General features: G+C 41.1%; 1 protein-coding gene across 3 annotated transcripts in view; it reads left to right on the top strand.

The window, feature by feature from the left end:
* The first annotated feature begins 5,455 nt into the window (after nucleotides 1-5,455).
* LOC101854223 (acyl-CoA (8-3)-desaturase) overlaps nucleotides 5,456-16,849 on the top strand; it is a 68,468-nt gene continuing 57,074 nt past the window's right edge. The window contains exon 1 of one of the 3 annotated variants that reach the window (XM_005090520.3): nucleotides 5,456-5,682. The gene's annotated coding sequence lies outside the window, so the exon portion shown is untranslated. Of the gene's footprint in view, nucleotides 5,683-15,107; nucleotides 15,208-16,849 lie in introns of those variants that run through there. The other 2 variants (XM_005090516.3, XM_005090519.3) reach the window with 2 other exon arrangements.

The following is a 16,849-nucleotide window of genomic DNA, read 5'->3' as shown; positions in this document are numbered from 1 at the left end:
CATGCCAAAGCCTACGCGCTCTAACTAAACGTAATAGGAGATTCAACAGTGGTAACCTGACCTATAAATCGCTCTTTGGGATAACCCAAGCGATGACGACACTCGTAGCGAGTTCGGCGGTACTTTGATATTAATAAGTCGGCACATCTCAAATGTGCTCCTGCCGAATAGAGCCGAAACATAGCCTACAGTAGGCAGGCTAAAAATAAACGCCATATACTGTACACTATTCTATGCCAAAATTAGGCTAGGCCTATGTGAACCCCGGAGCAATCCAGCAGAGTGCTGAAGTGAATTCTGATTGGTTCATTGTCTTGCCACTAGCCTAGGCTATTTTAAGTGACTCTGTGACCGTGAACCTGAGGGAGGTGAACGTAACATACTCAATTCACCGCCCTATGATTTGTGTCTTTGAATGGTTTTGTTATGGAGTGGTGAAAGTTATTACTAGAGTGTTCTATTCTAATGCAGGAAGTTTAGCTAACAAAGAGATTTAGTTATAGAAATCAAAGCGACAAGTAAAAGGAATGAAAATAAAAGCACGAGCTCCTCCCGCACCAACCCAAAGATCCTAAAACTATACACCATCCCATTTACTATGCCCTTGACTATCTTCAGCCTGTGATAGTTTAATTAATTATTGTGCACGCCCACTTTTTAGCCCCACGAGTCTCCCATGATGGGAACGTTTAGTATCTCAGGGTTTCCCGTGGCTTTGTAGTTGTACAATCTAACCAGTATTCTGTCCATCTCTTCTGATTATTTTATATAATAATATAGGCCTAATAACCAGGGGCGGCTCGTGGGGCTAAACATTGGGCGTGCACAATTAAGCTTTTCGTAATAGAACATTTTAAAATGTTGGGCGGCCCTGCACGACCGTGCTCTGTGGACGAACCGCGCCTGCTAATAATAATAATAATAATATATATACATATTACAAGCCATGCACTAAATCCCGCACCGAGGATCATACCCCTGGTTTGCGCCTGCAAGTTGCACCGCCTCTCTCTCTCTCTCTCTCTCTCTCTCTCTCTCTCTCTCTCTCTCTCTCTCTCTCTCTCTCTCTCCCTCTCTCTCTCTCTCTCTCTCTCTTTCTCTCTCTCTCTCTCTCTCTCTCTCTCTCTCTCTCTCTCTCTCTCTCTCTCTCTCTCTCTCTCTCTCTCTCTCTCTCTTTCTCTCGGCTTGGTAGCAAAATATATGGTAAACACCCTGTAAAATAATTGGTCTTTTTCTTTGCCTCTTTCCACCGTCCGAGCAATGTCTGGTGGTACTGTAGATCTACCGAAACCTCTTGAGAACCAGATCTGAAACGGATGTCGGCGACCACCACGTACCGATGCTTTGATAAAACGAAACAAATCTATTTTTAAAAAATATTGTCCTGATCTTTTCCCGTCACTTACCCATCTGAACATATTCTGAAAGTTGATAATACAAGATGATCACAGAAGATGGGCGACTGAACAGAGAAATTGAAACACGAGTACAAAGGCCAATGATGTTGTTAGTTACCAGCTTACTCCACTACTGAAACATTGTAACATCCCCATGACCAAAAAAACAACAACTCAAAATGATCAACACCATATTTATCCCAACACTCACATATCTTGCAATGCCAAACATGGACCATGAACAAGACATTAGAACAAAGAATTACAACATGTGAAATGCGATGTCTTAGAAAAGCAGTAAACAAGACCAGGCGAGACAAAATTAGAAACTCAGTAATCAGGGAAATGGTGGGAACAAATGATGTCATGCATCACACCCAACACCAAAGAATCAAATGGTTTGGACGGACATCCCATGCGATTACCAACACACAATCCAGCACAACGTGCCTACATTAAAAAAATTGATGGCAACAAGGCTAGAGGGCGACCGAGAAAGACCTGGATAGATAGAGCCAGGGAAACACTAGCAACTCACGGCATCTCCCGACCCCTGACCAAAGCTCTTCGGATGACAACAGAGACGTCTCTTTCTTCCCGCTACACCCAAAAGGGTATAAGCGGTGGATAAAAGTAAAGTAAGATAATACTTGGTCTTCTTTAACCACCTTTGCTTTTTTATATTTTTCCAGCGAGAATGACGGCAAGATGAAAATGACTGAAGGCCTGAAGCTGCGTTTGTTTCTTCCGTTTACTAGATCTAGATTCTAGTCCTGTTATGTGATAAACACGGCACTCGAATGATAATTTATCATCAGAAAGCTTCTGTCATCGTGAGCAATATGGTTGTAGGCTAATGCTTTAGTTGATCAGCTTTTCTTGGGCGGCGTCGTAGGCTACTATGTGACTGGAGCAACCTGTGTGCGTGTGATAGTCCCTCTTGCGAATGCTAAAATCACGTGTATGGCTATACATGTAATAATATGACACATAGACATCTCGTGTAGGCCTAATGTGCTGCTCGTCCGCATCCCCCCGTTTCAGCGCCTAAGTTTTGTCATCCTGGAAGACAAAGTTCTTCTCAGACAGATTCAGTTTTGTTTTCTGTCTCGACTTGAGAAAAGGGACCTGAAGATAGTACGGGAAAATACTCTTGCTATCGTGAGATTTTGTTAATTGTTTAATAATTGCTTGGTTATGCCCCTTAGACTCAAATAACGTTAGATGTAAAAAAAATTCTCCATGGCATGGAATGAGTTTTTATTTATCTTCATAAACGGGTTGTCAAAGGCATAATATGAATCTGAAAGATGCACGTGTTATATATACTCGTATATTCAGAGAGAGAGAGAGAGAGAGAGAGAGAGAGAGAGAGAGAGAGAGAGAGAGAGAGAGAGAGAGAGAGAGAGATTTAAACTGTTGGACGTGTTTGATATAATTTTCACCTTTACTTGAGATTACAAATATGATCTACTGCTTCTTTAATAATCATCTTGCATTCTGTTTTCTTCACATTGATCAATTTCACCCTTTACGTTCACTTTTCGTTACAGCAGTATCTAGAACCGATTGAATGTCATTTTCTGAATCTGCTATTTAGCAACGAGGACTGTGCCTGACGCTCCTCAAAAACCTGTGACACTCTTTGCTGTTTCTTCATCAAATAAAATTCCTACTCCTCTTTCATGGATTTTTTTCCACCTGATATTAAGACTTGTATTAGAACCTGTTTTGACCAAACCTGCACTCTCCCACCAAACTTATAAAAGATCTAATATACAGTATATTATTTAACCCTTACCGTTGCCTGTCATTGTCTAGTTTGCCTTTCTGGAGCATAGCTCCAACAAGTGGCTATTTCAAATGTTTATAGTCTAGATTCTGTTTTGAATCCGGTACCTGGAGCCTGGATGGCGATCAGGTGCCACTTGCTACCCGTGGCGGACTCTACCGGGTGAGGAGTTCAGAGCTGGACCATGAACCCCCTTAACGCTCGTACCTTTGGAATGTCTTTGGCTTTTCATGATTTTTCTTGGGAGACTTAAGCTGCACTTTAGCAGTATTCTCCCGTTGCCTACTGCCGGTTTATGTACAGTTTTCTCTGCTAGCCTCTGTCATTCACTAACAATCCACATGGCAGTGGGGGGCTTGGGTTGGATTTATGGCTTCCCACCGTCGCCAATGTGTTCCTTCTTTGAATATACATTAAGGTATTTATTGAAGCACCTGTGCACCGAGGTTCTCCTCTACGCTCCGTGAGCATCTCCCATTTGGCTCGCGACTGCTTAGAAGCTGACCTCCATATTATGTATTCTGGAGGCCTTTTCCCGACCCACCACCCGGGGACGCGGTTGGTATATGGGTATGGGGACCCAATACTAAATATATAAGGTGGGTGAAGAAAAATGTCATTTATTGTTCGCTTTCTTCACATTTCCTTTTTTTTTTCGTTACATGGGACGAAGGTTTTTGTGTTGTAGGCTAGCATAGAATAATATCAAGATTTCCCTCAGATTTAATGGCTACGTAGTGGTCTTAAAGAAACCGCGTGCGACTTCTTTCTGTGATCATTTTATGATTTAAAGACGCCAGTTTAGGGAATCTCTCTTTTGTTGGAGTAGAGATACGAGTATGAGAATTTGTCATACTTGATGGCGGCGCCGCTCCTTTCGGTCATTTCTTCCCACCTAGGAATATGTCAATGAGAAGAAAACATGAGAGATAATTAATATGAGGTTAGTTGTGTTTTTTTTTTAGTTTAAGTTTTTTCTTTCTTTCTTCTAAAGGGAAGATGCTCAATCCTGAAGAAAAGAAATTTTTCTTCGACTACCAAAATGAAAGTTCTGAAATGCCAATAATGGTGAACCCCTTAAATTCTATATATAGGCCTTTGAATGCTGGACAATCACTAAAGACAGTGAAAATTAGATAGAAGCTACAGATGTGTTTTTTAAGGAGACTCATGGTGAGAATATCTTGGAAGGAAAAGAAACCAAATAAGGTAGTGTACATAGTACATTATATTATATTATGTAGCTAGCTATTTGAAGAAGTCCACCACTCATTGATAAAAACAAACAAATAACAACAACAACAACAACAACCAGCAAAACAATTTGAAAAAGACAAATAAAATTTTGCTATTTCTGGGCCATAAAAATAGAAATAAAAGCCTTGATCTCGAACATCTTGATACTTTTTATAGCTCTTGCAAAATTGAATGTAAACGATATGATCTCGAGGGGTCGACCCAAATATAAGCAACGTGCTAGTACTTGTTGAGCAAAAACATATGGGGGACGGAGAAAGATCAGGATTATAATTTAATTAATATTTTAAATACTCGGCGTAGCTTCTTATTGAGAGCATCCGAGTAGGTATGAATGGAGAACCATGATCACCATGTCTGTAGGATCTGGCATTTGATGATAATGATGAGTATGGGGCATAGATGTACATATAGAAGGAGATACTCTATGGTATGGGGGTAGGTCTGGTTGATGGGTTTTTATAGTTGCTAATGTTGTCATTTTGAGGACAGAAAAGAAATAATGTTAACATGAGCGAGCACTGCTTGATGTCTTAATTGATGTTTGTGTGGTTAGATTTAGATTGCATCTTTTTTTACTTATCTTGATTTTTCGGTTAAGTTTCCAAATTCATAGACAAATTCTTTTAATAAAATAGTAGAAGAACATAAAGTTCGAAATATCATTTGCAATTTGAAGAAGTGCAGGCTAATGCATATAAAATTAATTCTTGCATGATCAGTCTATGTCAATCTACTCTTTTCCTTGCTGTGGCTGTGACCCACAGAACACCCACACGTAGGCTAGTCCACGCACGTATACGCGCACCAATTCTGTGACGCGCACCCACAGCTGATCAATGACAACGACAACTATTAGATCTAGAGTCTAAAACCAAACTCTATAATGTAAAGAGCGAGCACAAAAATAATTTCGTAACAGTGGTAAAATTCTAAAAATAGATGAGAGCATTTCATTGGTCAAGGCCATCGCCTGACGGTGCATGAATTTGCTGGCCCTAGAACATGTATCGAAAGTCTTAACTAAAGAAAGGTATAGGCAACTCTTTTAAAAATACATAGGTTATGGCCTTCTCCTACAATATTTTCCTTAGCGCTTCCGATACCGGCACACGCCGTTGGCACACCAAACTCACGATTATCCGTAGGTAGGAAGCCTAGGCCAGGGATCGAACCTTTGCCGGTACCGTTTTGATTTGAGTTCAACGTCTCCCTGTTTGACGGGAATCTGAGAAGGTGAGCAATTTCGCAAAATTAGTAAAATGATGTCTGTTGTCGTTCCCAGTAGTGCGTAAGGAATATAATGAAGTTATTTAGGCAAGTAACTAAAATCCAACCCAAATCCGTGATTTGTATAACATTGAAGTTACCAAACGCTCGTGCAGACCATTTGCAAAGTGTTTGCAAATTGTAGGCCCCTAGACAACGGCAGTAGGGCCTAAAATTGAAAAGATCTAGATCTAGATCTATTACTATTAGTAAAAGGTCTAGATCTAGATCTAGATCTAGAAATCTATGTTTTTTTCAGATGGTTTACACAGTAGATCTAGAATCTAGGCTTATTTGTTGCTGTGTTTATTCAGGGGCCAAAACAACGCCGTGAATCATCCACTGAACCCCACCCATGACCATGGCCTTGGGATTCCAGCCAGTGACCAAAGGCAAAATGCCCCCCCCCCCCCCCCCCCCCATGCCACTAGATCAAGAATCTAGACTCTATATAAAAAAAATACGCGTATTGAATTGCTTTCGCCCAGCAAAAAATAAAAGAAATGCCATGGTATCTGAAAACTATTTTTTATGGGTAGCCCATCCCCCCCCCCATTGATTTTGCTCTAATCTAATCTTGTTATTGCTGCTGTCCATTTTCTGGGACACCTTTATTTTTTTAGAGGTGGCCTTATTTTTATCTTGTCCTAATATTAGATTATTAGAAGATCTACTTACAGCCTAGATAGTATAGAGTCCAGATATCTAGATCTAGATATAGATCTAGTAGGCTGTAGACTAGACTGTAGATCAAGATCTAGATGCTAGATCTACACTTTTTGTTGCATGTTTCATGAGTGTCCTTACTACAGACTAATCTAGATCTAGATCTAGGCTACCTTAGTTCAGTATCATGTAGATCTAGATCTAGATTCTAGATCTAGATATATATCTAGATCTAAATCTCTAGATCTATATCATAAGGCCAAGGGTGAAGGACAAAGCATTCATTTTCAATTCATACAATTATAATTGCTCCATAGAAAATCAGACTTTGATTTAGAATTTAGATAGATCTAGAATCTAGATGTAATCTAGTCAACAAATATACTCTGGTCCTATCTAATATTTTATTTCTTTTGATTTTGATTATCTAATCTGATGATGACTCACAATTTACAATATATATCGAAGCCTTGCAATATATAGAGATTTAGAATCTAATTTAGATTTACCCCTCTTGATAAATATTCCTTTCCTGTCGTCTAACTGTTTAGCACTTAGTCCAGTTGAAAATTGGTAATTCTATTGTACTCAGATTGTTGTTTAATTTCTGTTAAAAATAGATCTAGATCTAGAATCTAGTAACAATATTGATATATTGAATTATGTACCTCTAGGCTACATTATGAATTTATGTTATAGCTTAAAAGTTTAATACCGTTTAATGCTTGTTATTTTCTCATACTTGTTTTGTTTGAGTTTGATTTGCTTCTTTCTACTGTCTGTGTATGCTAATATATATTTTATGTTCTGAAAATGTTAATGACAAAAAGTAAAGAAACTTACTTTTGAGAAGACCCTGCCTCCCCTTGAATGATGATGGTAATTACCATACACAGAGTACAATTTCCCTGCTTTTATGTCTGTTTCATTTGACTTATTGTTGTTACTGTCTCTTTGGATGGACTTTCTTTATTACACCTATGTTTTAAAGAAAGGACTGGTTCAGTTGTTTCCTCTTCATATTTTTGTTCTCTTGTGCACTTTCTGTGGTCATAGCAATTTATATTTTAATGAGAATATATCATGTAAATTGATTCCCACCCATTGTTTAAAGCTCTCCAAGTCACGATGAATACTGCTGGGCTAGGTTTTTTGTGTTTAACTGCTGAAATGTTTTGATATCTTTATTTAGCAATTTTTTGTCTGACCATCATGTCACCAAGCTGCAAATCAGAAAGTGTTCTGTCAAATGCAATCAAACATGTAAACATTTGTTGGCAGGAATAGCCCTCGCTGAATTGAATCCCTTTAGCACTGGGTCACCAAACTACAGCCCAGCGTGAGGTCAGTTCGTCTGGCCCGCCGCTATGCCACCATGGGGGGGGGGGGGGGGGGGGGGACTTTGAAGATGTGTTTGCAGTATGTTCAAGACTTTGTCACCAAAATAATTTTAAAATCATCTCAATGAATTCTACAGTGCAAATTAAACATGCTTTTCTGTACTTCCATCTTTTTTGGGTTTTCTCAATCAATGAATCAGTTGGCTGTGAGTCGGTGCGCTCAGCATTCTTTCAGTTATCTGGTCCACTTAAAAAAAGTTTGGTGATTTTAGCTGTCAGTTCATTGATTTGACATTACAATTATGGTTTGTCCTCATCAATCTTAAAAGAGTGGTAATTTTCGATGGGCTGATTAACATGGAATTCCAAGAAAACATTAGGCAAACAAAAATATGTGATGAGCTGTTGTGGGTTTTTTTCTTGCTTTATGTTGGATAACTAAACAATTAGTGGGTTGCTTTTGCCACATTGACAAAAATCAGTTATGAGAGAGAATGAGAACTGATGTTTTGTGTGTATACAAACAGGTGGGTATTGTGTATCTTGATACCTTGGTTCCTGGACAACATCATTCTTAAATCTTAACCTCCAGTTGAGAGGATTGAACAATAGATATTCTTGAGGACTAGATCTATACGTTATATTTATTTCCATTTTACTCGTGCTGTTTCACAAGTAAACTTTTGCTCTCTTCTCGGTGACAGAGAAAATACTTTTTTGTATGTTTCCTCATTGGTCAGGTCATCGTACGCACTAGGTCGGTCACACGCACAATGATGTGAGGTAAAAGCTTCTTGTCTTGAAAGTGTGTCTGTTGCTGTGCTACGGTCTGCTGCACAGGGAATAATCACAGCCTAGCTTATAAAATACGTGGTTAACCCTTGTCTTCCCATTTGGCCCTTGGAAATTTTTGTGCTCAAAGTGAATCTTTCTGAACTTTCAGCATCGCACGGGATTTGTGTTCTAAGTTAGGCTACTTAAAAGTTTATTACCCTACTTCTTCAGTAAGAAACCAGCTACATTCATAAAAATAAAGAACTGGTGCGCCATTTGGCGAGGCGCTGTAGATTTCGCGGTGCGACCGCGTCCAGTTTTCTACAAATCTGTTCTGCTCTTAGAGGGTGACCACGGCCCGAAGTTCGATGACCCGTACATGACCTCGTGCTAGTGGAGGCCAGAGATACGAAATGGTACCCAGTACCCGCTAGCCTAGCCAAGGTTAGGCCTAGTGCGGAGCTTTTTGACAGTGGTAACCCGCAGAGCGTGGTCTCGGAATGCGTCCCGCAGCCAGGGCCAACGCGTGCTACCCCCGTGTTATACAAAATTGTTTCGCGTTGCTGGCTGTCCTTCTTACTGTCAGATTTTCTTCGAGTGCATTGAGCCTCTTGATAATTGATTTATCATACGGTGGGAAATGGGAGACATTTGGTTTCTTAAAATAGTGTTGGGTGAGTTGTAGGAAAGTTGAATTTCAAGTACAGTTGTGTGGGGAGCTTCTGGGAACAGTGTTTCAAGGGTTGAGTCCTGTGGACAATCCCCGACTTCAATTTTCCACTAATGCCCTCCCGTACTTCCTTTTCCCAAGTCATATCTGTTTTTCGGAAAGGCGTTTCATTTTAGATTTCCTCTCTCTGTTCCACCCACTCTCTTTCAAAGACAGCCATTTTCCTGTTTTCGTGAAAGTGTGGTGGGTTGAAAGATGCGGGGATTCTTAGCAAAGCGCCGATTTTCGATTTAGTCGAAGTTAGAATGGCTCTCAGACTAGGCTTCTCTCAGATCTTCATCGAACCATGTCCCGTAATTGGCCAACGTGCAAACATGTCAGCGCCCCTTGAATGGCCTTGTTGCGTTTTATAGGATATGGACGGTAAAACCCAAACGGTAGTTTTGTCTCTATCTTATTGCGAGATACTCTTACGGTTAGCAATGTATTTTGAGTTTTTCCTTGTCCGAGTATGTGGTCGTGTTATTGCTGTCGTCTACTTGATCTAGTATACTATTCGAATTATTCAGTAGGGGAGAACATCAGAGCCGCGCACTTTCGAGAAAAACCTATCAAAGCCGGGCACTATCAGGGCCGCGCACTTTTTGCGATATCGATACAATTAGATGTGGTTTCCTTCATTTTTATAACCAGTTGAGAAAATTAACAAATATTCTTGAGGACTGTCTTTTTGTCCATTTTCCTTGTGCAGTTTCACAAGTAAACACTTGCTGTCTTCTCGGTGACAGAAAGTACTTTATTTATGACATGTACTCTGGCGTCCTTTCAGTTTTGAAAAATGCTTTGTCATTTATAGCGGTGGTGATAAACAGGGTTTATGCTGTGGTTTTTCTTAATTTATTGCGTTGATTACAGGCCTCAGTGCATCAACACAATATGTCAAAGGTATGTCAACTTTTCTCCCTCTTGTCCTCGGCGTTTTTGCTGTCCTGTTATAAAAAAAATTTCCAGTGCTTTCCCGTCCAATTTGGCCGTTCTTATGCCAGGGCGATTTTTAAAAGTTGATTTTTCGACCTCTTTTCAACGTTCTTGCTCTTTGACTAAAAGCGGGTCCTCCCTTAAAAAAAAGATATTGTTTCGGAACTTTCACGGGATGGGAATGTGCGGATATTTTCATGGCTTTGGTAGTTGCATTCGTGAAAGAATAACAATGGGGTCTGCGCACAGCTGAGAGTGATTCTGTCAGCAGGATTTTTTTCTTGTTTTCAACACGTGTCATAGCCGAGTCATTAGGACTTGGATGTTACCGTGCGGGCTAGCTCTGTAGTTTGCGGCTTCAGGCACTTTCAGGTGGTCGTGCTGGCTTTTTTAAAAGTTCCACCTTTGATTTAAGTACATTAATTTCTTCGTTTTTGTTGTTGCTTTCTTAAAAATTCTCCCATCCTTATTGATTATTATGTGTGTCTTGTTTATCTCCTGCCCCCTCCAACCTTCCCACTATTTCAGTTATAAGATTTTGCGATTTCATGTTAATTCGAATAAATAGTTCCTTGGAGATTTTTACACGAGATTTGAAAGAACGCCACCCCCCTCCCCCGCCCCCCCCAAAAAAAAACACACAAAAAACCAAACAGGAAAAAAACCCATCAACAACAACAAAGATTTACACCCCCCCCCCCTCCCAAACAAATCAAAGACAAATGGAAAGAAAACATTACTTTTATTGTTCCCGTTGTGCAATTATTCTCTTGTGAACTAGCACCCCCCCCCCCCTACCCCAGGGCAGTGCTACTGACTGAAGTGTCTGTAGGCCATTCCGAAAGGGGGGATACGAACATGTTCTTGTGCTCAGTAGAATTGTAAATGGGCTGATTTATTAATGTCATGCTCATACCGTGCCTGAACAACATACGGGGAACTGCTGCTTCTTTTTTCCTCATCCTTACTATCGTCATTTTTCCTTTTCTTCTTTTGTATGTGTGTCACTCTCTTGTGAACTGGTATTTTCGGGGTGCCTTGATAGTCGAAGCAGACTTTATGCTGTTGAGACTAGAGAGGTGAGCAGAGTAAACCTGAGTCCCCGTGTGGACTTCTCTGTTGACATCAACCCCTTGGCGCTCACGTGATCTTATAATGCAGTTGCGAGCACCGTAAAACCTTACTAATAAAAAACAAGCAAACAAACGAACTGGAGTTTTAAGACTTTGAAGGAGAAATTAAACTAAATCTATGTAGGTGATTGGCGGGTGCTCTGGTGTGGTTTGCTCCTTCTTTCCTATCAAACATCTATCGTCCGGATCTCTTCTTCTTTTTTAAATGTTTGTTTGTTTGTTACTCTCTTGTAACATCTCTAATCTTTGTCACTTATATGAACTTTTTGTGTTGCGAGTGCCGTAAAGTTCATATAAAAAAATACCCGTGCAGACTTATGATAGGGAGATTCGGGAGGTAATTTTTTGTTTAAAAGGATTTCTTTTTTTGCCATTTCCGCCTCCTCGATGCCATCTTAGAGTGAGGGCTTCCACGGTAATCATTTTTCCGTTGTCCTCAAGAGCTATGTTTGATTATATTGATGTATTGTTGTGAGGGATTTTGCTCGGTCCTGTCTTATTTTTATGCTGTCTCTTTTGCTTTTTTTTTTCAAACCCCACTTATTAGACTTCGTGGGTGGTTGGCGGGTGCTCTAGTGTGGTTTGCTTCTTCTTTCCTATCAAACATCTGTCGTCCTTATCTCCCCTTCTTCTTTTTTTATGTTTGTTACTCTCTTGTAACACCTCTAATCTTCAGGCGCTCATATGACCTTATGCAGTTGCGGGCGCCGTAAAACCTCTACTAAAACAAAAACAAGAGTGAGGGCACATTCCATTTTCCCACTCTCCTGACATAATGAGACAAATTTTGAAGCTATAACTAATAACTGTCGTGTGTCTTTCTGTCTCAGACAACAATATATCCATCATTCTTTCTGTTGTCTTTTTCTTGTGAAGATATCTATTTTTATGAACGGTGTGCTGAAATTGTTAATGGTTTCCTGTTAAAATCAGTGGTTAGTGGTATTGTCGATAGAGTTCTCGTGATGAACTGCTCTCTCTCTCTCTCTCTCTCTCTCTCTCTCTCTCTCTCTCTCTCTCTCCCTCTCTCTCTCTCTGTTGTTTTTGTACGTCGTCCTTGATTTTTCCAATATATAATTAAGACCGTGGCGATGCCGATGTGCTTCTTTCTACTAATATTATCTTACAACCTTAGCTCCTTTCACTACGTGACTCGATGACCGCTGTTACGGCGACGTGCTTTTTAAATTCTTTTTATCTCAAGTGTCTCTCGGTGATGCGAGCTGACCACTTACACAACACTCTGCTTCCGAAAATCCACACATCAGCTACTTTGTTATATGGATTATGAATTTCGTAAGTTGCGGTCAGTGGCCTTCGCTCCCGGTTCAAGGCCGGTGGAAAGACGAGGCTAGAGGTGCTTGGAAGCGAAATCTTTCTAGCCTTGAAGGAATGTGTCAAAACTCGAGTTACAGCTGATAGGTATCCAATGTAACTAAAAGGTTGGTTTGTAAGTTGTTCAATGATTGGGGCGACTCTTTAAGGTGGATGGTTTGGGGGGTTGGGGAGAGGGGATTGATGGTTTCCTATGTGTTCTGCTCCTTCCACATCCGTGTATCGGCATGTGATGACCATCGTGAAGCGTGAGATGTGTATCTTAATTGCAGCTGTGCGAGTACATGTTTATGATACACGTGTACCAAAATGTCGTTGTTGTTGGATGGGCGCGCACGCACACAAGTACACACACGGAGAGAGAGAGAGAGAGAGAGAGAGAGAGAGAGAGAGAGAGAGAGAGAGAGAGAGAGAGAGAGAGAGAGAGAGTTTGGGATTGCCCGGGGGGGGGGGGGGGGTCGAGTGCTCGGGCGTGATGTGCACCTTCTTTCTTGTCAAACATCTCTCGTATTTATCTCTCCTTCTTTTTTGTGTTTGTTACTCTCTTGTAATAGATGTACTTCTAATCTTCGGCACTTATATGTCCTTATTGTGTTGCAAGTGGCGTAAAACGCTTTTTACAACAAAAACCACAATTTTTGTTGTCAGCCCGCGGGTGGTTGAAGTTGAAGGGAACCACTGACTGACTGACTGGCCCTTCCTTTCATTCCCCGTGTTGTTTCTGACTTCCTGTCTTTCTTTTTCCTTGCACTAAATGAACGACCATTTGGGATGCTCTGGCATGGTTTGCTCTTTCTTTCCGATCAAACATCCGTCGTCCTTATCTCTCCTTGTTTTCTGTAATGCTACGCTCCAATTACACCTCTAATCTTCAGTTGGCGCTATGAACTGTGTTGCAAGTGCTGTAAAACTTTTATTAAAACTACCCCCCTCCCAACCACACACACACAAAACCAATGTATAGATAAATATTAATATTGTGCAGTTGTACAATGGGTGGTTATCGGGTGCTCTGGCGTGGTTTACTGCTTCTTTCCTATCAAACACCTGTCGTCCTTATCTCCCCTCCTTTTTTATGTTTGTTACTCTCTTGTAACACCTCCAATATTCTGGCGCTCATATGACATTATGCAGTTGCAAGTGCCGTAAAACTCAATTAAAACTCTTATCTTAACTATCTCTCCTTGTTTTTTGTAATGCGTCTCTCCAAATACACCTCTAATCTTCAGCTGGCGCTATGAACTGTGTTTGTTGCAGGTGCCGTAAAACTTTAATTAAAACTCACCCCACACACAAAACCAATGTATTGATCATTATTGCGCAGTTGTACTTCTTTTTAATCGAACATTTTCGTCTCTGCTCATGGCTCCCCGGACGTAGTCTGCACTGCACATTTTAAAATGTTTATTTGCCGAGTCGTCGGTGTGGTAGATATCGTGGGGATGGATGCCGTTTTGGATGGCTGCAAGACACAATCGTGACGTAACGTTTATTTCGCAACTAGTCACGGAATGATGGTTGAGATCCAATGGGTGTTTGGATGCGTTCTATATCATTCCTTCGTCCAAGCGTAAGTAGTGGGAGGATGCCAGTTGTAATGCTCTCTCTCTCTCTCTCTCTGTCGCTCTCTCTTTCTCTCTCTCTCTCTTTCTCACTCCCCTCTCTCTCTCTCTCTCTCTCTCTCTCTCTCTCTCTCTCTCTCTCTCTCTCTTTCTCCCCCCCCCTCTCTCTCTCTCTCTCCACCTCTTCATCTCTTTCCCTCTTTCCCAGTTGCTGCATTTCCTTTAGCACTTACTGGCCGTTATTGTGTCGATTTGTAAAATTCAAACAAAAACTGTACTGTACGGGAATGCAGCCCTGTCCGTTTTTCTATTAATGTCTGACATTTCCCCTTAGATTTCCTAGGAGCAGTCTACCAGCGGATTGTTGGAGGGTGCTATTGGTTTAGGCAACGCTTCCTTTGTTTTCTCCCTCGATTCCCTGTTTTTATAATAATAGGATGTAATATTACCCTGCTCTTATGACCGTTATTGTATCTATATTATGCGTCTCTGTACTCGAACTATTATTATTATTATCGCCATGCGCTACGATAATAGCCTACGTCAATTACCAAAGAGAATAGTATCTTTAAAAAGAATAATAAAAACTTCGTCTTGATTCGATGTACTTTCCCGTCTTGGTCCGTTATTGTGTCTTTTCATTTGTCACTTGGGAAATTTGTATGCCAATTTACACCATTTCACAGAGGAGTGGGAGACCGTCTTATAAAGAATGCCTTGGTTTGTTACTGTGATTTTGGCACAAATCTATGCCGTTATCGCAGCTTCTAAACAATGTTTTGGCGTACGCAACATTATGTTGGCGTGCTGGTTTTGTTTTTCACACCGCAGCAAATGATGTTGAAGGGGTCGTCTTGCCCCGACCTCCACTACACCCGGGAAGCCACTCCAGCTAGAATGCTTACAATCAGAGGTCGATCGTGTTAGCTTTGGTGGTTGCGAAAATGAAATAATTTGTTAATTCATGTGCACTCGGTTCACAATCTTTCTATCCATGTGGACTATAAATAGTGAAGTGTGTGAGAGCTTGAAAGGTACTACTGGCAGATCCTACTTTTCTTTTCTTCTTCTGTCTGTTGCTTCTATCTCTCTATTTTGCTTTCCATGTGCTGTCCCGCAAAGTTCTTGTGCTTACTTTAAAAAATCCCAGTTTAGAGCAATTTATAGTTGTGTTGTTTAGGGTATCGAGAACTTTTCAGTCAAAGGCTGGTCAAAGCAGGTTCCATCCATCCTTTGATCTGGAACATTTGCTCTCTTGTCTGTTATTTGAGTTATTTTAAGTCTGTTGGCGACACTATTATTTGTTAACTTACGTTACGTTACAGTGTTGAGAGAATCTCGGCTGGCGTCTGCGGTGTTGCGGTGAGGTGTTTCACTGTTGCTCTCGGGAGTTCGTCACGTAGATTCCTGAATGGGGAATAATGTTATCGAGTATTTCAGACTGTCTTTCTGCTAAGATGTTGCACCCCTCTCAACCCAGGTCGGCCCTGGCAGGCAGGATTGGAAACCTGCCTCTGAAATGCATTAAATTATGTCGATGGGGGCTTACCTACCTTAATAAAGAAGGTCTATACATGCGTAGTCGGGGGTTGGGGCCGGGGGGGGGGGGCAATACACTTCAATGTAAATGTGCGTATTACCAATTGGGGACGGAATTTCCCTGCTGGTACTCTACCTGGCATAATATTATAATTATTATACCACAACGTCTGTGGCTCAGTGGTTGCGCGGGTGGTTAGAGAGCGCCGCGGATAGGTACTAATTACTTACTTTCCTGCTTTTTTCTTTTCTGTCCGTCTGTTAATCTTTTTCCCAGCACCATAGGACCGCTATTCTTTCGATGTATCATTACATGTATTATAATAATAATATGCTTCTCTCAAATTCCATCGAACAAGACTGGAAGTGCGTCGCCCTTGCACACTAATAGCGTGGACTCGACTTCCGAGTGAGGTGAATTTTTATCGGATATATTTTCGTCTTTCTTCAGGGGCCTTTTTTTCCTTCTCAGCCTGGGTTGGCCTAGACAGGCACATCGAACCAGCCCGCCTCCTAATTGATATATAGTGTTGATAAGGGCATTGCACCTTTACACAATTAGTCGAACAAGCTCTAAGCTATCTTTCTAAACTTTTTTTTGGCTTGCCCGTCTTCTGCCCAGTTCGCGTTCGACTCAGTTTGTCTGACAAGGATCATTTCTAGCCATCTCCGCCCCCCCCCCCCCACACACACACCTCCACCCAAATTTCTCCAAACTGCACAGCCTTAGGCTTGCATGCTAAGTAATGTTTATTTCTAGTAGAGCGGTGAACCTGTCCAGTAATGCTTACGCCAATGGCTCTTTTTCCACGTCCCTCTGTTGCCACAGGTAGTTTGTTATTCTGTATTTCCTTTTCTTTGTTCATGTCTTTGTTTTGAGTTGCTATTTCATATTTCATTACTCTAAACAGCCGTCATCGTGCCTCCCTTCATTGAAAACTAAAAAAAGAAAGGGCCCGCCTGCTTGATGATACCATCGCCAGATCATGTCGATAGCAATGTCAGCCACAAGTCTTTCACTAAATGGACCGTGTAAATCACACACATTAAGTAAACGCGTTGTCACACATGCTGTTGTGGCGGGTGCAATACGTCCCTCCCCCAGGCCGAATTTGCTTACGTCACGAACTTCAGTCA

The sequence above is a fragment of the Aplysia californica genome, unplaced genomic scaffold (genome assembly GCF_000002075.1).
Source record: "Aplysia californica isolate F4 #8 unplaced genomic scaffold, AplCal3.0 scaffold00018, whole genome shotgun sequence".
NCBI classification, from domain to species: domain Eukaryota; kingdom Metazoa; phylum Mollusca; class Gastropoda; order Aplysiida; family Aplysiidae; genus Aplysia; species Aplysia californica.
The sequence above is the reverse complement of the archived record's forward strand: the minus strand, read 5'-3'. Positions and strand labels throughout refer to the sequence as shown.